This window comes from Thalia democratica, chromosome 5, assembly GCF_965202585.1.
Source record: "Thalia democratica chromosome 5, ktThaDemo2.hap1.1, whole genome shotgun sequence".
NCBI classification, from domain to species: Eukaryota; Metazoa; Chordata; class Thaliacea; order Salpida; family Salpidae; genus Thalia; species Thalia democratica.
The window spans coordinates 12080439-12100833 of NC_139169.1; the positions used below are offsets into that span (position 1 = coordinate 12080439).

A 20395-nucleotide genomic window follows, 5' to 3' on the forward strand; every position below is an offset into this window, starting at 1 on the left:
TTTTATTTATTATATATATTTTTTTTTTGAATATCTTTATTTTGAAAAAGCTTAATTAAGAGATCTACTTTAAGACACCTATCAAGTAATGCTTTGAACAGCTAGATACAATTAGACTTTATTTTTGGAGTTAAAGACCGTTAAGCTCCTAGTTAAAGAAAAACTAATCTTTACAAAGACTTTTATTTATCTTTGAATAGTTTGGAAAACTAAAATACAGATTTGATTAAGATGATAAAGTTCCAAACAAACTGATTAACTGAAACCTAATTATTTTTGAAACCGTTTAATGTATATTTAATTAATTTTTCTCTTCTAACTACAACTGCTGCCAATTCAGATGTTTTAATTATAATCAAACAAATTTTAATTTACGATTAAAATTTAGTTTGATTTCCTTAATATCACTCTTTTGGTCATGTAAAACTGTTTACATTTCCTTTAAACTTTTTTAAACTTTTATTTTATCACAGTGTAGCTTTGTCATACATAAATAAAAACAAGTTTGTCAAAATATCAATATAATTTGACAAGTTTAATATTGCTGTCGTTATAAATATAATATACTTACTGTTTTGTTTCGGAAATATTTCTATTTGAAATAAAAATTACCGGAATTAAAATTATATTTTGTGTTGTTATTGGAAAAACAGTGCTTCAGAAAGTTCGTATGATAAAGTTTAATTAAAAACTATGAAAGATATTAAGTTATTATTGACTGAGTAAAAATACAGTACTATATATATATATATATATATTAAAGGTTTTATACAAAGTTCTGATCGATAGTGCTCGACAAACCAAATTGGAGCTTAATATTTATTTATTTAATTATATAAAAACTATAATTCAAACAGCTGTTTCACACATTGAATTGTAAAATTTCATGTGATCTTCAGTGAGTTGTAGTTTATTATAATAGTAAACAGAAATTTCGATTTTAGAATTTTTTATGGTAATTATGACGTAGTAATGGTACAGTTTATTGTACGATTAGTTGAATTTGAAATACGCTGTAAATGTTATTCTATGCTTTTTAGGAAAGTTTAAAAAGGTTATTTTGGAAAAAATGTTTTAAGCTATTAGAAAATTTTTTTAGGCTGTTGGGAAAAATGTTATAAAATGCTATAAAATACTCGTGTTTGCCGCTTCGATTTTATTTTGTTTTGTCTTTCGCTTTTCTTGTTTAGCGAAAGACAAAACATATGCATCCATTATCAAAAATACTTTTTTAACAAAATTAAAACCAACTAAATATTAAAACAAAATAAAATCGAAGCGGCAAACACGAGTATTTTATAGCATTTTATAACATTTTTCCCAACAGCCTAAAAAATTTTTCTAATAGCTTAAAACATTTTTTCCAAAATAACCTTTTTAAACTTTCCTAAAAAGCATAGAATAACATTTACAGCGTATTTCAAATTCAACTAATCGTACAATAAACTGTACCATTACTACGTCATAATTACCATAAAAAATTCTAAAATCGAAATTTCTGTTTACTATTATAATAAACTACAACTCACTGAAGATCACATGAAATTTTACATTTCAATGTGTGAAACAGCTGTTTGAATTATAGTTTTTATATAATTAAATAAATAAATAAATAAATAAATATATATATATATATACTTGAAATATACAAACAATGAAGATTAGTACTTTTCAATGTTTTTTTTTTTTTTACTTGCATAAAAATTTATATAAAAAGTTAGCTTTTACAAAAATTGCTGTAAAAATTATTTATTCCATGATTCTTATTTGGTGCGATGCGTTTATTTTAATAACAGTTATGTAATGGTATAGCTCAGAAAATTTTTAAAATTATATTACTAATTAAACTTTATGGTCCAAAATATTTGAGAGATGTTTTTTGTCTTCGAAATATCATTTTAAAACAACATTTTGTTTATTAAAACATTTTTTCAGCTATATGTTATAAAATTAGATAACGTAGTGATTTGAAAAAAAAAATGTTTTATGTAAATCTTTTAAATGCTATTTTTGAACAAAAAAATCTCCTTAAAATCTAAATAAATGTTTTTATACTTGGCATTAGATAAAGACTAGTTACTAAAGTTTATAAGTAAGTTTATCATTTTTTTTAATTACCAACATTTTCCAAAATGAACAGAAACAAACTAGTTTTTCTAATACTTATTAGTTTTGTACATACTAGTTAAATAAACTTGTCGCATTCTTTCAGATTTGGCATATCAAAGGTCGTTTTTATTGCTTAATTTTTCTATATGTTGTTAAAACACTTTTTATTGTTGATACTTAAAATTTGTTAAAAAGACAATGACTTATGTTTACTTAAGCTATTAGAAAAAATATGTCTTTGGCTAGATTTTCAAATTGCATGAAACATTGATAAATTAAGTAGATAGTTGACTAAAACAATTTTTTTTAAAGAATTTTTTTTTTCAGATAAGGAATATTTTAAATTTTTTGATGTTAATTTTAATATATTTTATTAAGTAGTTTATTACTGTTAAACTTCTAATTGCCACAACTTACTACCATACACTTTTTGAATAAAGTGTAGTTTTAAACTTCATGATTTAAATATTTTTATGATAAAGCAATGTTTGTGGTTTATATTTGTTTAATTTTTTAAAGTTTATAAATACGGATTTGGACTAGTAATACGATAACTACTTTCAGTTAATTAACCTTGTATATTTTTCTAACTACTATCTTTACTATGAATAAACTGCTTATAGTTTTTCAATTTATTTAGCATTAAAAATAACCAATTACTGTATTTAATATTATTTATTTTCATGTAGCAAGCTTAATTTTGTAAACAAAGCTATTTGCTTGCTATAAGTTTTAAGTAGTTATAAAGTTCTTATAAGTTTCAAATCTATCAAATATTTGTAGGCAATTTTTTTTGTGAGCTCTGAAGAACCTTTGTTAGGTGAAACATTTTCAGCACAAAAATAATTAGAAGAATAAACCACAAATAAAGTATTAGTCTAGAGGGCTTTTATTTATTACTTTAAACTATATACAACTTTTATTTTACATAAACTTAGTTTAGAGATTGTCAATACTTTAACACACGTATAAAGTAGTGTTTTCAACAGCTGGATATAATTAAACTTTATTTTTAAAATTATAGACCTTTAAACCACAAATTAAAGAAAAACTTATCGTTATAAAAACTTTATACAGTTTTTATATAGGTTTAAAAACTACAAAAAAAATTGTTTATTGAACGACAAAAAACACTTAAAAAGTTTGGTCTAAGGACCTTGTGAACAAAACAAACTTTCGGTTATCGAGTCATGCACCAGAACAGTTTGACGTCCATGACTTTTATTAGGATAATAAAGTTCCAAACAAACTGATTAACTATAATTTAATTGTTTTTAAACCCTTTAGCCTTTAGTTTCTATTAAATTAACTTTTCTCTTCTAAGTACAACCCAGTCAATTCTGATTTGTTTAATTCAAAACAAATTAATTCTAATTAACGTAAGTTACGATTGAAATTTAGTTTGATTATTTAATCTTGTCTCTTTTGGTCATGTTATTTATTTACTATAAACTTTTAACAACTTTCATTTTATCACATTGTAGCTTTGTCATACATTAATAAAAGTAAGTTTGTCAAAGTATTAAATTAATTTGACAAGTTTAATATTACTGTAGTTAAAATATAATAAAGCAGATGTTTAAATAAATGTAAAGTTATGTAGTAACTTGTTTGAATAAACTGTATTGAATACAAAAAGTTGTTAATGTCATTATAATTAAATACTAGTAGGTTTATTACTAAAACCAGCAATATTAGCTTTATTTTCAGCTATTAAATATTTTTTCAGTTTAATTTATTTTTATCAATTAGATAATAAACTTAAATAAAACTTTTTTATTTAAACGAAATCACAAATTGCACACGTATAAGTACATATATTTATTTTTCTTGTTGTGTACTTTTTAATAAAAACTAACTAAAGACCTTAAAACTGTAACAAACTGGTAATAATTTTTTTTGCTGCTTCAATACAACTAAATTGTTGCAGTTAACAAACATATTTTTTAAACACTAAAAATTATGTTTGGTTTGTTTACAACCGTTTTACTGCATTTGAAGTTTTCAAAAAAATAGTTTATTGAAATCAACGAATCCTACAAATTTTCTATGAAGTATGGTATAGGCAACTTATCTGTAATTTTTTAATAAACTGTTTACTGCTTCAACTAGTTGTGAATACAGTTAAACAAAAATTGCTAAGTAAGTTTGTTGAATAAAATAAAAAACAAGATGCTCAAAAAAAACATTTATAAAGATACATTACGAAAAGATCGCTAGGTGATCGAGTCGTACACCACAACGGTTACTTATTACTCGATTGTTGATAAAATTTTAACAAATTTTTAATAACTTAAATTAAAAACAACATGAAAAAAAAAGTTTTTCTTGCTGACTCAATTAGGAGAAACGCATTAGTGCTTTAATAAGATTCTTTATATTTAAGTCAAATGCATACTTATATATTAACTTTTACAGTTGTAACCTTCTAGTAATGTACAATTTTTATTAATTTTTGATCTTAATTCATTAGCAAGCATACCAACATAAACAGTTAAACAATAATGCGTTTAAATCTTATTATTACGTCACATAGCAACTGATGTTTGTAAACCAAACATAATGCTGTCTGACAAGTGACCCGTTGGTCTAGGGGTATGATTTCCGCTTAGGGTGCGGAAGGTCCCGGGTTCAAATCCCGGACGGGCCTTTGCTTTTTTATAAAAAATTTAGATAAACGAGTATTTTTGAGTGTAAGTTTTTCGTATAAGAGTGTATTTGTTTGGATTATATTGGAATGAAAACTATTTACAAAATAGAATCTTGAGATAAATAGTAATCAAGATAATAAAGAGTTTGCTTAAAACTAAGTTGCTACTGTTAAAAAAAGTTTTAAATGTATTTCTTTAATTCTAGCAATTCCTAGATTATCACCTAAATAGTGAGAAATTAATGTTTTTTTCTAGGTTGTGTTTTGTAAAATTTTTACTTATAAAACCTTTTGTAATTCTATTCAGGAAAAGATCAAAAAACTACATGATTGTATGAATGTTAAAAGATTATTCTGTATACTAATAACTATGATGATATAAAAAGTTCTTGTTTTTGTTATTAACTAAAAACCAAGTAGCAGAATATCGCGTGGATTGTTGTTCGTATCGTGCAGTCTTATAACTAGATTCACTAAATTGATTTACTAGAACTTTATAGAAAATAAAAAAATAAACAAAAGTCAAAAAACCAACACATACGTCTATTGCTTTAAAACAAAAAAGTACGCAAAATTTATTAATATCATATTTTTTCAAATGTTGCATTCGTATAACTTTCAATGCAATAAAACGTTCATTGGCATGATAGCTGACACATGATAAATATTAAAAATAAAAAATAAAAGATTTCTCACAAAGTCCTATGAACATTTTTTATTAAAATTTATATTTGTAACTTTGGTTTATTAGAAGAAGTTGATTTCAGCTTAATTTGTGTTTAACATGTGATAAAAATACTATGCAAAACTGTTTTTCCATTAAACATAATTTTTAATATTAGCTTTTTTATTAGTAGTCCTGTTATTATAACTATATATTGTTTATTGAACGACAAAAAAAAAACCAATCTGAATACTTGGTCCAATTACCTGGTTTAAGAAGGAACCTTTCGGTTATTGAGTCTTACACCACTTGGATACAGTTTGACGTCATTTTCCAGCTATATAATATATATATACATATATATAACTGTATAAACCTATACAAAAACTAGTCCTGGACAAGAAATTAAAAGGTATCTGTGGTGTGCGACTCGATAACCAAAAGGTTCTTTGTGCACCAGGTCCTATAGCCAAATATTTTGAGCTTCTTTTTTTGTCGTTCAATAAACTATTAGTTCTTTTTTGTATTAGATAGTACTAAATGTATAAGTCGTTGGAATACAGAAACTAAAAAAGAATTGTATACTTCTAGTTATTATATGTTGTTATTTTTTGGGTTAAAGCATAATATTATACGTTCATTGACCAAAAATAAAAAAGAAAGACGATAATGCTCAAAAACTTTAGTCTTAGGACCTGATGTGAAAAAGTTCCTCTCAGTAATCGAGTCATACACCAAATAGATAAATAAAGACTATAATAAAATTTAAAAGTACTTTAAAAATTTAGACTTTAAAGAAAGAAAAGTTCATAAGATTGATAACTTAAACTAAATACTAATAAACTTATAGTTTTGAAAGTAATGAACTAAAGTTTAAAGAGAAATAGTTTAGTATTAATGTTAAACTTTACTGAAAACATCTACGCATTTATTTTTTGATTATTCAAGTTAAAGCTTTATATATAGATCAAAAAAAAAAATTAGTACATTAAAAACTAAAAACAATTAAAATGCCACCGTAAAGTAGTATTTAAATTAAAGAAAATACAGCAGTATGAAATAATTTCTAAATGTAAATAATATATTGTTTGTTAATCTGTATCTCGTGTCTTTAAAGGACAAAAAGTGCCGCCAGAGAGGTTTGAACTCCCGACCCCTGCTTTACGAGAGCAGTGCTCTGCCACTGAGCTATAGCGGCTTGCAACGATTCGATTTTATTGCGTTTATAAACCTCGCATACACAAGACTAGCTGAATAAACACATAACAAGAGCTTTACAAGTTACAAACCTCAAAAAGTCTTACAAGCTTAAACTTTGGTTATAAAAGCAACTTAACTTATAATCTTTGTTTAAAGTTGTAAACAAACTTATTATAGATGTTAGATTTTTTTAACTAATGTTCAAAAAATAAATGGCTTTTCTTACGATTAAAAGATATCCTACTATCACTAAAAAGTATTTATTTTCATCAAATGAATGCCTGTTTTAAGATTTTTATGTTTTTTCAAGTAAGTTAACTAACCGAAATATATCGCTGCAATTAAAATATTTTTCTCATTTTTTCTGTAACAAAAACTTAGCGACCGTGACAAGGGTATACCCAATGTAAATTATTTAAGAGATTGATCTAGTAAACATGTTTTTTTTTTGTTTCAAAGTGTTAGTGTATTAAGTTTTATTTTAAATTAATATTGTTTTATTTAAATTAAAAAGTTTCTGCGTAAACTACCTTCTTATGTGTTAATGAACACAATTTTTGAGGTTATTCATTAATTTCAGAATACAAAAAGTCTAAAAGTGTGTTTAATATCTTGATACAAGTAAAGCTAATTAAAAAACACTAAAAAATGATTTCAACTGTTTAATGGATACAAACTTTTATAGTTTTTAGCTACAAATTATGACAAACTCACTAATTCAAGAAGTTTTTAGAAATTTTAATTGTTCAAGTTTATATTTTCAGCTAACTTAAGTATTTTTCTACATAAACTGTTTTTTTTTCTTACACTAAACACAGCTCTGTTCATTAAAATTGAATTTATACTTTTAACTGTACAAGTTTATCTGTAGGTATTAGTATCAGGTTAGTTAGTAATAATAAGAAATTACAATTGATCTTAAAAGGTATAACTGCATCAAAATAAATTGCTATTTTTAATTTAAAGTCAGACACAGTTATTTTTGCAAAGTTGTTTTTATAAATAAAGGGTTATAAAAACACTTAAGCAAAGCTCAAACTTTATCAACTTGTACCAAACTGATAAAACATATACTTAAGAGTTTTGAATTAAGTATTTGATTATGATGATATATATTACTATCATAAACTTATCTTACATATATACAATTGTCTTTAAATATATATAAACCTGGTAATTCTAACTTTTTTATAATCAAGTTTTTAACTAGAATGATTTTTTATATATAATAGAATAATTTAAACTGGTTTTTAGATTTATTAAAAGGTTTTAAGCTTATTCAAAGCTGTAATTTTTTTCTAGTTAACAAAAATAATTTTTATTAAAATCCTAGCAGTTTTGTGTCTAAAATAAATATTAGTGAATTGTCTGACAGTGATTAAATAGGATTAACCAAAAATGGAATTTCAATTTTACCTTTTATTTGTTTATCGAGTAGAGTATGAATAAACAAAAACGTGTAAAATATTATTTTATGAATTTCTAACAAAATAAATTTGCATACTTCTAATTAACTTTAAAAGAAAAACTAGAGTTTTTAAAGTTCAAGGTTATAAACCCAGATTAATATTTCTAATAATTTCTTTCTAAAACAACGTCTCACTCTTTAAGAGATTTTCAGTTTTAATTCCATTTTTATTCAGATACAGTTTTATTTTCTAACAACATTTGTTAGATATAAAAGTAAATTCAAAACCTATGCATGTTTATAAGAACTTTTCATTCTCATTACTGATTAAAAGCACATCAAAAACTGTAATAAAAAGTTACACTTATGTTTAAAATACTTAACATTAATAATAAAATAAATGTTTACATCATTTTAATGTTTGAAAAAAATACAGTAGTTTAATAAGAAGAGTAAATCAATTGTCTGGTTTTTTAGGTTAACAAGTAATATTTAGTTTTACATTTATTTAGTCAACAAAAAGGGCAGCTTGTCTTAAGTTTGTATCTTTAATGTATTGATAAATAACTTTATTGTTAGATATAAAAACAAATCCAGACTTGTATGTGTTCAAAAGAATGTTATATTCACAATACTGACCAAAAGCTCATCAATAACTGTAATAAAAAAGTTACGTTTATGTTTCAAATATTTAATTGAATTTCGAAATGTTTGCAAATAATAGAAAAAAAAGCTAATAATCATTTTTTTACTTAAAAAAAGTAAAATCTTATTAAGTTAGTAACAAACTTAGTAAAACTTTAAGCAACTATGAAGTTAAATATTTCTGTTTATTGCCAGTAATGGGTAAGCAATTAATAAAAACTATAACTGTCAAAATCTGTAGGACATATTATTAATAATTTATAGTAAGAAATTAAAGTGATAACTTCAAAAGCTATGTCGCGCAATTTTGAGTATGACGAAACGATCAAAACTTTTAGGTTTATAAACTAAAAATTTGCGTTCTGAAGCGTGTGGCCGGTTAGCTCAGTTGGTTAGAGCGTCGTGCTAATAACGCGAATGTCGCGGGTTCGATCCCCGTACTGGCCACATTTCATCCTCGTTAGTATAGTGGTGAGTATTCCCGCCTGTCACGCGGGCGACCGGGGTTCGATTCCCCGACGGGGAGCTTTTTACTACTTTTGTTGTAAACTTTAATAACACAAGTTATTTTTTAAAGTTGCATGTAAAGTAAACTAGTGCAAGTTTTGAATAAGGATTAGTGTAATCTATGAAGTCATTTATTAAAAAGGACCGTACATAACAAAAACTAATTAAAAATAAACTTAAATTTCTTTTATTAACTATTCTAGAACAATAGTCTTTATTGTTTCTTTTCAGCGGTGTTTAAAAAAATATCATAACTTGACAATAGTGCTTTTGATGATCCGTTTGAATTGTTATTATAAATAACTCATCTGTTTTTATAAACACGTAAATGAGGTTAACTTTTATAAACTCAAAGCTTAACATGATTTCTTTAAATAAAACTTTTTTTTATATAAGCAAACATTAAACTGTTTAAAGCGCTCTCTAAAAGTCTTAAAAGCTATACCTATTTTTGTATGGAAACTAGCTGTAAGAAAATACTTAAATGTGAGTATTTTGACTATTATAGTTTTAGAGAATATTGATTACATTTAAATGTAGAAGTTGGTTAAATGCATCTCAATTAGTCTATGTTTGCTTTGGATAGGTTAGCGTTAGTATATTAAATGCTGTGCAAACTCAATATTTCAATTATTACGTCACAATCAGCAAATTTGAGTTTATAAACCGGGCAACGCTGATGTTAATAAGCGTCTCCGTAGCGCAATGGATAGCGCGCTGGACCTCTAATCCAGAGGTTCCGGGTTCGAGTCCCGGCGGAGATGTGTCGGGTAGCATGGCCGAGCGGTCTAAGGCGCTGGATTAAGGCTCCAGTCTCTTCGGAGGCGTGGGTTCGAATCCCACTGCTGCCACTCTTTTAATTACTTTTGTTCAATACGTTTGATTACTTTGGTTCAAATTAGTTTATTTTTAAGCCACCATGATTTAGTACGACTATGTTGTAATTATATTCTCGTGGTACTATTAACTTTAATTACATATAAGTAACAATAAAAGTATAACCTACCCTAAAAGTTAAAAAACAAATACTGCATTATAAAGCTGATTCGAGCTTGTTAAAATACTGAAATAACATTGGAAAACACATAAAAGAAACTAGTTGGAGGCGTGGGTTCGAATCCCACTGCTGCCACTCTTTTAATTACTTTTGTTCAATACGTTTGATTACTTTGGTTCAAATTAGTTTATTTTTAAGCCACCATGATTTAGTACGACTATGTTGTAATTATATTCTCGTGGTACTATTAACTTTAATTACATATAAGTAACAATAAAAGTATAACCTACCCTAAAAGTTAAAAAACAAATACTGCATTATAAAGCTGATTCGAGCTTGTTAAAATACTGAAATAACATTGGAAAACACATAAAAGAAACTAGTTGGAGGCGTGGGTTCGAATCCCACTGCTGCCACTCTTTTAATTACTTTTGTTCAATACGTTTGATTACTTTGGTTCAAATTAGTTTATTTTTAAGCCACCATGATTTAGTACGACTATGTTGTAATTATATTCTCGTGGTACTATTAACTTTAATTACATATAAGTAACAATAAAAGTATAACCTACCCTAAAAGTTAAAAAACAAATACTGCATTATAAAGCTGATTCGAGCTTGTTAAAATACTGAAATAACATTGGAAAACACATAAAAGAAACTAGTTGGGGCAAACGTTCTTAAAGTAAAACAAACGGTTTAAAATACAAACACAACCAAGTTAACTATTTAGTTACTTAATCAAACATAATTTTTTACAAAAAATGTTAAATCTAAATATTATAATTTGTATGTAAGTTTTACGTTTATTATAAATCAACATTTTTTACTGCCTTAAATAATATAAGCGAATATCAAAAAGTGTTAAAGATATTGGCTTATACGTTGTTTAAATAATTTTTCTAATATAATAAAAAAGTTACTACCTTTCTTTTTTTCTTATTTCTAAATGTCTAATATATTTAGCTTTTTAACAAGAATGAGTTTTAGTTTAAGAAAAAGTAATGATTTTTGATATTTAAAACTTCTGTTATAGAGTTGAAGTAAAAGTTAAATATTTGTCAAACAAATTTAGAAGTTTAATCCTTTCAGTGTAAATATCAAAACATGTTGGTTAAATTAAATGCCAAATAATTATTTTACAAGTTTATTTATAAACGCTCCAAACTGGTCTCAAATACAAGCATTGTTGGTTCAGTGGTAGAATTCTCGCCTGCCACGCGGGAGGCCCGGGTTCGATTCCCGGACAATGCATTTTTACTTGGTGGTTTATCATATTAAAACATAATCTTAGTTAGATTTTTTTCATAAAAGCATAAACCAATATAGTTTTGAAATATATTATAATATTTTACACTTTTTATACAAAAATGTACTGTAAATCTAAATATAGTACAGTACAAAAAACAATAAATACCAAAACAGTTATTTACTTTTGGTAGTGAACAAATTGTAATACTTTTTTTGTCCTAAATATCATAAAACAAAGCAACGCTTTTTTTATACAAGTACTTTCCTTTTATTTTCAAAAGGTTTTCTAGTGAAAACGGCTTTTAAATATACAATTAGTAGTGAAAAGTTTATAAAGTAAACAAAACTAATAATTCGATAACCATAAATATTTGTCTTAGATCAAAAATTTTAGGATTATAAGAAGTTTATAAACAATCTTTAATAATACAATCCGTTTTATATAAGTACAAAATAAATTTTAATTATTATAATAAATAAATAAATATTATATATAAATAAATATTATACTGTGTTAAATTTAGATAAATTAAAACAAAAAGAGCTGGAAAAAATTATATTTAAAATAAAAACATTTTTTCAAGTACTTTAATCTATATAAGTAAAAATTTCACTATAAAAATGGGTAATTACTTAGGATGATGTCGCGCCAATATCAAGCTGAAATTATATTAAATTCAAAGTTTTTAACCATAATTATAGGCTTAAAAAATATATTTTATAAATACATAAATAAAACTTATTTATCATAAACCAATAAAACTTATATATTTAATTTCTTTTATTTTTAAAATAAAGCAAATGATACAATAACTTATATATATTCTTATACCGTAAAATAAAACCAATTAACTATTATAGATCAATCATATAAATAAGGCTTAAAATATTGATTTTAAGCCTAAAGTTGTGCTTCAAAAGATATTAAACACAATATAATTTCAGCTTGATATTGGTTTGACATCATCCAAGGTAATTACCAAAAAATGTTTAGACTTTTACAACAAAGTTAAAATATCTCTAAATTATAATTGAATGTTTGTCTGATGGTGCAGGGATTCTAATAATGGTTTTGAAATCTCTTTGAGTTGAAAATTTAAAAATCAAGACTTAACTTTGTGGCCAACAGATACACAAAAATAAAACAACTTAAAAAAAAATATTAAAATACCATTAAATGATAAAAGAATAAATTTACTGATGGTTTAGTTGTCTAAAAATGATTTCAAAACTCTCTGAATTGAACTTTTCTAGGTTCAAACCCAGTTTGTTGACACATAAACAAACAATTTAAATGTTCAAGCACAAACACAACATTATTATATAACAACATAACACAAAATCTTCACACCATATCATTATATACAATAAACTAAGTAAAATAAAACTTCAATGATTATTTTGGACATTTTTTAAGTAAAATTGTACTTACTAGTTCAAAAGCAATACCAAATCAACAGTTGTTTAAACTAATTAACAATTTACAATGGTAACTAATGGCATTTTAGTAAAAAGTTTCCTAGAAGAAAAATGCTACTTTAAAACTTTTACCTATTATGACGTCCAAATTGAAATTTAATTTAAAATCTATTTCAGCTGGGCAAAAAGGAGCATTTTTTGTTAAGGAAACTTTTTTTACCTTTCAGTGTTATAAATTCAACATTCACTATTCAAAGTTTATCAAATAACCAAAACAAAGTCAATAAACAACGTTTTCAGTGATATTCTAAGAATTTTTTTCTTCTTTTTCTTAATTTTTTTTTCATGGGGTTCACAGGAAACCGGAAACCAGTCAAAACACGCCCCTGAAGCACATAAAAATAACGATTAAATATATATCTATCAAAAATATTGAAAAGTGGTTTATTATTTACAGAAGAAAGGCTTAAATATTAAGTTTTGATAGTCGTCAATGTAAGAAATATAATGAGTATTGCAGCGGATTTATGAAAAAAATCTAACTAAGATTATGTTTTAATATGATAAACCACCAAGTAAAAATGCATTGTCCGGGAATCGAACCCGGGCCTCCCGCGTGGCAGGCGAGAATTCTACCACTGAACCAACAATGCTTGTATTTGAGACCAGTTTGGAGCGTTTATAAATAAACTTGTAAAATAATTATTTGGCATTTAACCAACATGTTTTGATATTTACACTGAAAGGATTAAACTTCTAAATTTGTTTGACAAATATTTAACTTTTACTTCAACTCTATAACAGAAGTTTTAAATATCAAAAATCATTACTTTTTCTTAAACTAAAACTCATTCTTGTTAAAAAGCTAAATATATTAGACATTTAGAAATAAGAAAAAAAAGAAAGGTAGTAGCTTTTTTATTATATTAGAAAAATTATTTAAACAACGTATAAGCCAATATCTTTAACACTTTTTGATATTCGCTTATATTATTTAAGGCAGTAAAAAATGTTGATTTATAATAAACGTAAAACTTACATACAAATTATAATATTTAGATTTAACATTTTTTGTAAAAAATTATGTTTGATTAAGTAACTAAATAGTTAACTTGGTTGTGTTTGTATTTTAAACCGTTTGTTTTACTTTAAGAACGTTTGCCCCAACTAGTTTCTTTTATGTGTTTTCCAATGTTATTTCAGTATTTTAACAAGCTCGAATCAGCTTTATAATGCAGTATTTGTTTTTTAACTTTTAGGGTAGGTTATACTTTTATTGTTACTTATATGTAATTAAAGTTAATAGTACCACGAGAATATAATTACAACATAGTCGTACTAAATCATGGTGGCTTAAAAATAAACTAATTTGAACCAAAGTAATCAAACGTATTGAACAAAAGTAATTAAAAGAGTGGCAGCAGTGGGATTCGAACCCACGCCTCCGAAGAGACTGGAGCCTTAATCCAGCGCCTTAGACCGCTCGGCCATGCTACCCGACACATCTCCGCCGGGACTCGAACCCGGAACCTCTGGATTAGAGGTCCAGCGCGCTATCCATTGCGCTACGGAGACGCTTATTAACATCAGCGTTGCCCGGTTTATAAACTCAAATTTGCTGATTGTGACGTAATAATTGAAATATTGAGTTTGCACAGCATTTAATATACTAACGCTAACCTATCCAAAGCAAACATAGACTAATTGAGATGCATTTAACCAACTTCTACATTTAAATGTAATCAATATTCTCTAAAACTATAATAGTCAAAATACTCACATTTAAGTATTTTCTTACAGCTAGTTTCCATACAAAAATAGGTATAGCTTTTAAGACTTTTAGAGAGCGCTTTAAACAGTTTAATGTTTGCTTATATAAAAAAAAGTTTTATTTAAAGAAATCATGTTAAGCTTTGAGTTTATAAAAGTTAACCTCATTTACGTGTTTATAAAAACAGATGAGTTATTTATAATAACAATTCAAACGGATCATCAAAAGCACTATTGTCAAGTTATGATATTTTTTTAAACACCGCTGAAAAGAAACAATAAAGACTATTGTTCTAGAATAGTTAATAAAAGAAATTTAAGTTTATTTTTAATTAGTTTTTGTTATGTACGGTCCTTTTTAATAAATGACTTCATAGATTACACTAATCCTTATTCAAAACTTGCACTAGTTTACTTTACATGCAACTTTAAAAAATAACTTGTGTTATTAAAGTTTACAACAAAAGTAGTAAAAAGCTCCCCGTCGGGGAATCGAACCCCGGTCGCCCGCGTGACAGGCGGGAATACTCACCACTATACTAACGAGGATGAAATGTGGCCAGTACGGGGATCGAACCCGGGCCTCCCGCGTGGTAGGCGAGAATTCTACCACTGAACCAACAATGCTTGTATTTGAGACCAGTTTGGAGCGTTTATAAATAAACTTGTAAAATAATTATTTGGCATTTAACTAGTGATGTACCGGACTCACTATCCGGGTCCGGGTCCGGCCGGATATTGCCATTTTTGTCTGATATCCGGATCCGGCCGGACTCTAATTTGAAAAAAAAGTCCGGATCCGGTTCCGGCCGGATTCTAATTTGAAAAAAAAGTCCGGATCCGGGTCCGGCCGGATCCTAACAAAGATCCGGCCGGACCCGGATCTAGTTAGTAAAAAAGAGCATACTGAAAAGTATTTTTTCAAAAACAAACCCTGTGAAAATTAATAAGATTCATTTTCATCAGTTAAAATTAAACACCTACCGTGATTGGCTCATTTTGTACACGTGTCTAATTTACATTTGTTTACATTTAAACTATAAATACACATTTCATGAAATGTAACTCTTTACATATGTTGTAAAATTGAAAACTTTGGAATGAATACTTGCATTATTTATTGTTTAAAGTCGAGCTCAGAGAATATTTAGAGTTAATACGGTTGAATGTACGAGTCAATGAGAATCATATGACGAAATGTTTCAAACTAAATACTGATGCAGCAAAACATCAAAACATGACAGGCAGTTTATATGTAAGCAGTTAGTTAGTTTGGTGTGTAGCTTGAAGCAACAAAATATCTTGAACGTTTTTGTGAGTGCTTATTGTAAGTAGTGGTGTTTTGTCTTTAAAGTGAATATTTCAACAGGTGTCTAATTGTTTAAATATTTAAGCCAGGTTTATAGATTAATTGTTTATTAAAAAATTTACAGTTATTTGTTTACTTAAAGTTTTATTTAATTTTTAGTTTTTTGTTTTAAGTCTTTTGATATAGATTTAAATAGCTTCCAGTTTTTAAAGTGTTACCAAAGTAATTAATAGTTTTGTATATGCTAGTTTTTCTTGTTGTGTTTTATATAAAAGATTCATCACTCAAAACTGTCGTGTCTGATTATAGAAAGCAGTCTCAGTTAGAATTTAGTATTTGTTAGATATTAATTAAATAAGGTAGGATTTATTATGATGGGTAGTACTAATAAGTTAAGTGTACCACAATCAGTCCACAACTTTACTACCAAATTGTCAACCTTTGCTAGCTGTTCTACTGAATATTAGAATTAAGTAATTTTTCAGTTTTTAAAAACCTCATTCTGACTCAGGCTTGTTTATACTCACTCTAGCTAGTTTTATTGACTTAAACAGTGGCAACCCTGCTAGTTTGAAATTTTTTGGGAATTTTAGAAAATCTTTGACTGCCTCAGGCTAGTCTAGTTTTTTATAAAAACTCAGGCTAGTTTTCTTTTAGATTTTGAATGAGTTTGAGCTGATCCAGTTTTCAATATTTTGTAATTTTCTAGTGCATTTTGTTCATGAACTTGATTTCAGATTTTTAATTGTAAATAACATCTAAATTTGTAAACCTTGTGGCTAGCTGTTCTACTTATTATTAGATTAAAGTTCTTTTCTTCAGTTTTTAAAAACCTCATTCTGACTCAGGCTAGTTTATTCTAGTGATGTACCGGACTCACTATCCGGGTCCGGGTCCGGCCGGATATTGCCATTTTTGTCTGATATCCGGATCCGGCCGGATTCTAATTTGAAAAAAAAGTCCGGATCCGGTTCCGGCCGGATTCTAATTTGAAAAAAAAGTCCGGGTCCGGTTCCGGCCGGATTTTAATTTGAAAAAAAAGTCCGGATCCGGTTCCGGCCGGATCCTAGTTTGAAAAAAAAGTCCGGATCCGGGTCCGGCCGGACCCGAAATTGTGGGTCCGGTACATCACTACATTTAACCAACATGTTTTGATATTTACACTGAAAGGATTAAACTTCTAAATTTGTTTGACAAATATTTAACTTTTACTTCAACTCTATAACAGAAGTTTTAAATATCAAAAATCATTACTTTTTCTTAAACTAAAACTCATTCTTGTTAAAAAGCTAAATATATTAGACATTTAGAAATAAGAAAAAAAGAAAGGTAGTAACTTTTTTATTATATTAGAAAAATTATTTAAACAACGTATAAGCCAATATCTTTAACACTTTTTGATATTCGCTTATATTATTTAAGGCAGTAAAAAATGTTGATTTATAATAAACGTAAAACTTACATACAAATTATAATATTTAGATTTAACATTTTTTGTAAAAAATTATGTTTGATTAAGTAACTAAATAGTTAACTTGGTTGTGTTTGTATTTTAAACCGTTTGTTTTACTTTAAGAACGTTTGCCCCAACTAGTTTCTTTTATGTGTTTTCCAATGTTATTTCAGTATTTTAACAAGCTCGAATCAGCTTTATAATGCAGTATTTGTTTTTTAACTTTTAGGGTAGGTTATACTTTTATTGTTACTTATATGTAATTAAAGTTAATAGTACCACGAGAATATAATTACAACATAGTCGTACTAAATCATGGTGGCTTAAAAATAAACTAATTTGAACCAAAGTAATCAAACGTATTGAACAAAAGTAATTAAAAGAGTGGCAGCAGTGGGATTCGAACCCACGCCTCCAACTAGTTTCTTTTATGTGTTTTCCAATGTTATTTCAGTATTTTAACAAGCTCGAATCAGCTTTATAATGCAGTATTTGTTTTTTAACTTTTAGGGTAGGTTATACTTTTATTGTTACTTATATGTAATTAAAGTTAATAGTACCACGAGAATATAATTACAACATAGTCGTACTAAATCATGGTGGCTTAAAAATAAACTAATTTGAACCAAAGTAATCAAACGTATTGAACAAAAGTAATTAAAAGAGTGGCAGCAGTGGGATTCGAACCCACGCCTCCGAAGAGACTGGAGCCTTAATCCAGCGCCTTAGACCGCTCGGCCATGCTACCCGACACATCTCCGCCGGGACTCGAACCCGGAACCTCTGGATTAGAGGTCCAGCGCGCTATCCATTGCGCTACGGAGACGCTTATTAACATCAGCGTTGCCCGGTTTATAAACTCAAATTTGCTGATTGTGACGTAATAATTGAAATATTGAGTTTGCACAGCATTTAATATACTAACGCTAACCTATCCAAAGCAAACATAGACTAATTGAGATGCATTTAACCAACTTCTACATTTAAATGTAATCAATATTCTCTAAAACTATAATAGTCAAAATACTCACATTTAAGTATTTTCTTACAGCTAGTTTCCATACAAAAATAGGTATAGCTTTTAAGACTTTTAGAGAGCGCTTTAAACAGTTTAATGTTTGCTTATATAAAAAAAAGTTTTATTTAAAGAAATCATGTTAAGCTTTGAGTTTATAAAAGTTAACCTCATTTACGTGTTTATAAAAACAGATGAGTTATTTATAATAACAATTCAAACGGATCATCAAAAGCACTATTGTCAAGTTATGATATTTTTTTAAACACCGCTGAAAAGAAACAATAAAGACTATTGTTCTAGAATAGTTAATAAAAGAAATTTAAGTTTATCTTTAATTAGTTTTTGTTATGTACGGTCCTTTTTAATAAATGACTTCATAGATTACACTAATCCTTATTCAAAACTTGCACTAGTTTACTTTACATGCAACTTTAAAAAATAACTTGTGTTATTAAAGTTTACAACAAAAGTAGTAAAAAGCTCCCCGTCGGGGAATCGAACCCCGGTCGCCCGCGTGACAGGCGGGATTCCAGACATGGTATAATCAAGATGGCAGTTAAATACAGCTGTTTTAATTGTAAACACGCGCTTTAAAGCTCTATAGTAAATTGAGAGAAATTTGGAGAAATAAAAGAAACTAAAGTGAAAAGTGAGTGGTACGCTGGAGCGCGCTCGAGTTATTCTCTTCATTTAAGAACTTTACAAATAGACGCAAAGTTTTAGCGCAAAAGTGAGAGAGCTAGAAGAAAAAAGAAATTTATATGCCAAAATCGTACGCTTGAGTAATTCACTTAATTTTAAAACTTTAATAATGCATGTTAATTTTTTAAGTTTTAACTAACTTTCACGTCTTGTCTTATATTTCTAAAGTCAAATTTTTTTTTTGTTCCTGCAAAAATTTTATTAAAGTGAAAAACTACATAAGTGTTTAATTTACAATTTACTTACTTATTTTAACAATTTTTTTTCTTATGAAAATTTTTATCGAAAATTTATTTGTTTATATACCTTAAATTTTTATTAAATGAAAAAAAATAAGGTCAGTTTAACTGGTTTGTTAAAGATTTAAGCTTAATTTACTTTTTTAAACTAAATTAAAAATATTTTCTGCTATAAGTTTTATAACAATCTAATTATACTAAAGCTTTTGCAGTAAGAATATTCGCAGCTAAAAATGTTAACTTAGTGAAAAGATATTTTATTAGATAATAATGACTATGATATAAAGCAAAGACTGAAATTGTACATTTAAAGGAATTCATGTTAAACTACTTTAATTTGTTTCATAAAACAAAACTTTATTTAAGAGAAAAAAAATCTAAAAGGTTACTAGTATTACTTATTTCATTTATCTTTAAGTTTTAAACCATTTTCAATGTTTAATTTGTAAGTATAGTTAACTAAAAAGTAATTTATTTTTGTAAGTTGCTTATGTACTTCTAGGTTTATTCATTTAATTCAAGTTTCAAAGTTTGTGAAAAAATAAAAACTAGGATATATTGTAATTAAAAAAATTATACAAACCTTCGACACTACAAAATATTATACTAATACAAGCTATATACTCTACATACTTTTTTGATATATATATAAAGAGCTTGGATTAATTTCATATGTTTATTAATAAAAGAACAAGTGCATAACATAAGGGCAGTTTACAGCACTATGACTTAAACTAATTTGTATTGCAATAACTAGCAGTTATGGCAATTTAAAAAAAATCTATATTGGTAAATAAAGAAAATTGTTTAAAAAAAAAGCTGAATTGAAGTAAAAATGTTTTGTTTAAAAACCTAAAATTTTAAATAAAAATTTTAAAAAATACAAAAGTTAATACGGAAATTTAAAGTAACAATTTTAAGTATTAAAAAATACTTAATAAAAACTAAGAAAATGAGAAATTTTAAAGTTTGTTAGGCAAAAGAAATTTAGCATAATACTCATATGATAAAAAATTAGCGCGATTAACGGTTGGATTATTATTGAACTTATTATT

At 26.7% G+C, this 20395-nt stretch overlaps 13 non-coding genes across 13 annotated transcripts; 6 read left to right on the top strand and 7 right to left on the bottom strand.

Moving 5' to 3' along the window:
• The first annotated feature begins 4687 nt into the window (after window positions 1–4687).
• On the top strand, window positions 4688–4759 carry Trnap-agg (transfer RNA proline (anticodon AGG)). Its single transcript has one exon. It is a non-coding gene; the product is annotated as a tRNA-Pro (tRNA).
• A 1790-nt stretch (window positions 4760–6549) lies between these two features.
• Trnat-cgu (transfer RNA threonine (anticodon CGU)) lies at window positions 6550–6621 on the bottom strand. Its single transcript has one exon. It is a non-coding gene; the product is annotated as a tRNA-Thr (tRNA).
• A 2428-nt stretch (window positions 6622–9049) lies between these two features.
• Trnai-aau (transfer RNA isoleucine (anticodon AAU)) lies at window positions 9050–9123 on the top strand. Its single transcript has one exon. It is a non-coding gene; the product is annotated as a tRNA-Ile (tRNA).
• Window positions 9124–9130: 7 nt separating this feature from the next.
• On the top strand, window positions 9131–9202 carry Trnad-guc (transfer RNA aspartic acid (anticodon GUC)). Its single transcript has one exon. It is a non-coding gene; the product is annotated as a tRNA-Asp (tRNA).
• A 672-nt stretch (window positions 9203–9874) lies between these two features.
• Window positions 9875–9947, top strand: Trnar-ucu (transfer RNA arginine (anticodon UCU)). Its single transcript has one exon. It is a non-coding gene; the product is annotated as a tRNA-Arg (tRNA).
• A 5-nt stretch (window positions 9948–9952) lies between these two features.
• Trnal-aag (transfer RNA leucine (anticodon AAG)) lies at window positions 9953–10034 on the top strand. The gene has a single exon. It is a non-coding gene; the product is annotated as a tRNA-Leu (tRNA).
• Window positions 10035–11362: 1328 nt separating this feature from the next.
• Trnag-gcc (transfer RNA glycine (anticodon GCC)) lies at window positions 11363–11433 on the top strand. The gene has a single exon. It is a non-coding gene; the product is annotated as a tRNA-Gly (tRNA).
• A 1998-nt stretch (window positions 11434–13431) lies between these two features.
• On the bottom strand, window positions 13432–13502 carry Trnag-gcc (transfer RNA glycine (anticodon GCC)). Its single transcript has one exon. It is a non-coding gene; the product is annotated as a tRNA-Gly (tRNA).
• A 762-nt stretch (window positions 13503–14264) lies between these two features.
• Trnal-aag (transfer RNA leucine (anticodon AAG)) lies at window positions 14265–14346 on the bottom strand. The gene has a single exon. It is a non-coding gene; the product is annotated as a tRNA-Leu (tRNA).
• Window positions 14347–14351: 5 nt separating this feature from the next.
• Trnar-ucu (transfer RNA arginine (anticodon UCU)) lies at window positions 14352–14424 on the bottom strand. Its single transcript has one exon. It is a non-coding gene; the product is annotated as a tRNA-Arg (tRNA).
• A 672-nt stretch (window positions 14425–15096) lies between these two features.
• Trnad-guc (transfer RNA aspartic acid (anticodon GUC)) lies at window positions 15097–15168 on the bottom strand. The gene has a single exon. It is a non-coding gene; the product is annotated as a tRNA-Asp (tRNA).
• Window positions 15169–18047: 2879 nt separating this feature from the next.
• Trnal-aag (transfer RNA leucine (anticodon AAG)) lies at window positions 18048–18129 on the bottom strand. The gene has a single exon. It is a non-coding gene; the product is annotated as a tRNA-Leu (tRNA).
• Window positions 18130–18134: 5 nt separating this feature from the next.
• Window positions 18135–18207, bottom strand: Trnar-ucu (transfer RNA arginine (anticodon UCU)). Its single transcript has one exon. It is a non-coding gene; the product is annotated as a tRNA-Arg (tRNA).
• Between the last annotated feature and the right edge of the window lie 2188 nt (window positions 18208–20395).